Consider the following 5,077-nt stretch of genomic DNA (forward strand, 5'->3'; position numbering starts at 1 on the left):
AGTTGCTTGAGAAATCGATTTCTTGAGAATGAAGTTTTCTTGAGAAAATCTTGAGAAAATCAATGATTTCATGATGTAAATGTCATGAGTGAATGAATGCACTTTGAAAAGATTTTCTAAGGGATTTGTTGGAAAATGTGCATTAAGTCAAGATAAATCCTTCACATATTCTGACTGTGGCCATGAATATGTTCAGAATTTAGTTGATTTGATGCACATGATTTTGAAAACTTTGGAAATATGATGTGCATTTTAAGATAGCCTAAGAGTGTAGGCTCAATGTGACTAATAGAAAGATGATGGATCTGGGTCTCGTCCATATTCCGACTAGGGCCGTAAATATGGATCCCACCGAGTCCATCAACTCCCTAAGAGTTGGTGCACGTGCCATTCGTGAACATCCATAGTGCTTTTGAAATAAAATGCATGAATCATATAATCAGGATATTGCATAAAATCAAACTATATGATATGCATCCTAGTCTAAGCAGGAAATTAAATCTCTTATTCCAAAATTTACATTATTACATCATTAAATAAAGGAAATAAAAGAAATTTGCAGACTTCAGCTCCTTCTTTTGAATGTCCCTGCCAAACTTGAAATAAGGTTAGCTCAAATATGTGGGTTTTTCCAAAATTTTCCAATAATATTATGAAATTATTGGATTTAATTGGATATAAACCCTATTCTCATGCTTCCTTGATATTTTGAAATGATGAAAATGCTAGAAATTCAGTGAAAAACAATTTGAAATTCGGAATTGAAGTTAAAATGACCAAAATACCCCTAAAATTAAAGTTACATCTTTAAAATCAGGGTTTTTTTTTTTGAAGGAAAACTTGGTAAAATTGAGATTTTGAAATTCAAATTGAATCAAATGATGATGAAATTCAGTAAGAGACATGATGACATGCTGCTAAACACATTATGACTGTAAAATCAGAATTTGGTGTATTGCAATTTATCCAAAATAACGAATTTCGCTTGTTTTTCGCTTGGATCTGGGTCCTGCGGAACCCTGTTTTGGTATTATGGATGATCCGAACCTCAAATGGATTCCAAATTGCACCAAATTCGGTATGAAGCATCTTAACACTTTGATAAACAACCTAGAATGCTAAAACTCATGAAATGATATGATTTAAATGCCAAAATTCAAAGAAAGTCCTAAAATGATGGATTTTGCCTATGGATCCGAACCAAATGCAATGCCTAATATGATAATGCAAGATTTACACCATGGAAACTTCTGATATTTTGCAGACTGCTAAAAGACCCGAAATGGAACATTTTTGGTTTTTACAGCCTTGGGATTTGAGCCATGGTGAGTTCAGTAACAGGGATTTAGTTCTGACAGAGGTAAAAATCACCCTAATCTGATGTAAAATGCCAAACAAATATAAAACAGCCATGTAAATTTATGAAATTAATCAGAGATATGAACGACACCTACATGAACAACTTTCATGTTTATGACTTCGGCATTTGATCAACAGAAACACAGAGAAAAATATAACTATTTCTGCCTAAACTAACAGAACAAGCCAATGTAGCAAAACAGGGGGCTGGCAAGAAAAATCCGAATCAGGGGTCAACACTGTTCTAAAAATTACAGGCTTTTAGATGCAAACAGAGGACATCTCGAACACCACTTTTACTTTTTACAGTTTCGGATTTTGAGAAACACACAAAGAGAAACCATAGCCCTAAGTCGATCCAAGATCTCAGAGGCCCAAATTAGGCTCTGACACGTGTCCCGACATCTCGGATTTTTTTTAGTCATAAAAACAATCATAAAAATCTGAAAAAATCATATTAAAAACTAGACATTCTCCTGAGTTCAGGGCATTTTTCGGATCGAAAATCGGATCTCCCAGGAGGGAGAACTCGATTTTACAAGTCGGTAAATGTTTTTCAAAACGCATCCCGGGTTACAAAACCCGACTTACCATTTTGGATGTTTACCGCAGTAAACAAATTCAAATGGCTCCGAATTTTTGGCAAAATTTCAGAGACACCTAAGGGCGCATTCCTTGATTTTTTTGGGAGTTTTAATAAAAAATAAATGCATGAAATGACGTGTGGACTGACTGACAAAAACAGAGACTTACTGAAAATAAGCAGAATTGAAAAAAAAGCTAAATTAATCCTAATTAATTCATGAAATATGCTAAATGAATGAAATAAAATGCAAATTAAATCTAGATAAATGCATGAATGATAAAAATCATCAAGGAAGCATAATTGAATATTTTTATGTATGTCGTTTTATGAGAATAGCTCAATCCATCTCTCGGATGAGCTCTTTCTTCAAACGACTCCCAAATCGAATTATGAAATCCAATCAATGGGAAAAGAAGTGCACCTTGTTTCGTTACGCAGTGTAGGTGCTCTTGAAAGGGGCAGCTACCACGAGCTTCCTTCGTTCTTCACTCCGGGTTTCGGATGGTCCACCAAAATCGAGCTCCGTTGGAATTGGACTGGCCACAGCACGAGCTCTACTCCTCCTTTCTTCAATGAGCCAAAGGGGGCACGATTTCCAAAGTTCAAAATCGGATTTTAGGAAGGCTAGGTCGGATTTTGCAAGTTCACCAGAGCCAAAAAAAATGATCTCCCTAGGCTGGGCGTGAACCCTTGTTTTTATAGATTTTCTGAAAAAAATTTGAATTTCAAGCAGACTGGATCTGAGCCCTCCATGTGGCGCCATCTCAGGGGGTGCCATCTGGGGTTTTTGAAATTCGAATTTGCCTTTTGCAGGGAGCCCTCAGATGGCGCCACCTCAAAAGGCTATTTTGATTTTTTTGAGAAAAATAAAAAAATGGAAATTTTGTGGGTGAGACACCTCAGCAGGGGGAATTTGGAAATTTTCAAAAGTTAGCTTGATTCTCTCTGCAGGGAGCTCCCAGAAGGCGCCACCTCAGAGGGTGCTCTCTTGGAATTTGAAATTCAAACTCACCTTTTGTAGGGAGTCCTCAGGTGGCGCCACCTCATGGTGGGCTACCTTTATTAAAAATAAAATAAAAAATAAAAATGGAGCCAAGTGGAGTCCTGGAATGGTGCCACCTCAAAAGGTGTTTGACACATGTCAGAAGGACAGAGCAGTGGGCTCAGAAGGCGCCACCTCAGAGGAATTTGAATTTTGCTTTTTCTGGTGAAAGGAGATCTGGACATGTGGCAGTCCAGGATGGTTCCAAGTGTCAGCCTGCTGGAGAGGCTTTCTTAGATGGCGCCACCTCAGGGGGAAGTTTGAAATTCAAATGGAGGTTGGCCCTGGAGGAATGGAGGATGGACATGTGGCGCCACCTCAGGGTGGCTCCTACAATGCCATGTGGCAAGAGGGAGGAAAAAGAGGGAAAGGGACATGTGTCTCCTACTTTTCTGAAAAAAAGTAGGGAGAGGACATGTGTCAGGCTACTTTTCTAGAAAGAAGGAGGGGTTGACACGTGTCCTCTGCAGGAGACACACTTCAAGTGGCGCCACCTCAGAGGAGACAAACTCCACTTTTTCTAGACAGGACAACCTATGACACTTGGCATCTCCTGGTAGTCTTTGAAATGACACATGGCGCAGGATGGATGGGGTGACACATGGCAGATAAATGGGATGACAGACAAGTGGCACCAATCCAGGGGACAAGGCTCCTATATTTTTGGGTTTTTCTCAAAATTCAAATTTTCAAAAGAAAAGCTTGTGTGACACCACCTCAGTGTGGGTCCCACATTGCTTCTTTATTGAAATAAGGATAAAACAACAACTTCTTTTTGGAATTTTCATAAAATCTGAAGTAATGGGCAAAACAGGAATTTTGGAAAGAGTTGGCCCTTGTAGGGCGATTTTGTAAAAGAAAGATATTTGAAATTGTCAAAAAGGGCAAAATCTGAGGTGAAGTGACTGAAATCCATATTGAAAACTATCCAGATCGTTTTCCTGAGAAAATATTTTGAAATTCAGAGCCCTAGGGGTAAAATGGGAAGAATTGATAATTTTGAAGACCCAGGGTTTTGAAATCAATTTTGAAAATAGTTAAAATTCGAATCTGGATTGAAAATTTTGAAATCAAGAGTTCTGGACCTCGAAATGACATGCTGTGCAGTGCAGTGATTTGAAATGCTCATGCAATGATATGCAATGTCATGTCTTATGAAATGGAATCTTGAACCAAGACTTGAGGATTCCTGTCTTCTGTCAGGAGTAAGATTTTGACTATCTGAGACAAAATAGAGAAATTTTGAGAGTTGCAGATGAAATTTAGACTTTTGCAAGGTCCGGCTCAGAAAATGACCATTTTGCCCTCCAGCGATTTCAGAGGCTGGATGTTGATGCTTGGTGGAAATGTTGGGGAGGTGAGTGAAAATTTGGGGTGTTTACAATTGGGCGGGCATCCGACGGGCCGAGATGGGCCACATGGTCTGGGCATGCTTGGACACGCTCGTCGGGCTGAGCCGGTAGACCTGTCGAAGTTGCTGTCGAGCAATATGGCCAACATGGTCGGGATGGTGGTGTTAAGCAAGAGGGTGTTCGAGAGGGAAGGGAGCGATTTTAAGGAGATGGTGGGAGGGGGGTGCCGAGAAGAAAGAAGATGAAGAAGAAGACAACAAAGAGGGGAGAAGAGATCACCTGAGAGGCCAAATGCAGAGTGGGGATCGACGGCGTTGGGTGGCTGGAATACGACGAGCAGGAGAGAGGGCTCATAGATACGACAGTGGTGCAACTCCGACCGATTTGGGGGTAATTAGAGAGAGAGAGAGAGAGAGAGAGAGAGAGAGAGAGAGAGAGAGAGAGAGAGAGAGAGAGAGAGAGAGAGAGAGAGAGAGGTCGCACCCTAGATGGGCTATTTTACATAAAAAAGTAGTGATAGCTTAGCGACGAAAAAATTCTGTTTAAAAAATCATCGCTAATTAATGACAGATTAGCGATGAAAAAATTCTGTCGCTCATCCATTGCGAAGTTGCGATGGAGCTTGAGACAAAATTTTTCTGTCATTAATCCATCATTAATTAGCGATGGATTTTGAGAAAGATTTTTTCTGTCACTAATTTTGCAACTAAGTCTAATTTTAGTGACTAGTTTTCTCTA

Source organism: Nuphar pumila, chromosome 2 (genome assembly GCF_984573655.1).
Source record: "Nuphar pumila chromosome 2, dmNupPumi1.hap1.1, whole genome shotgun sequence".
Taxonomy (NCBI): Eukaryota; Viridiplantae; Streptophyta; class Magnoliopsida; order Nymphaeales; family Nymphaeaceae; genus Nuphar; species Nuphar pumila.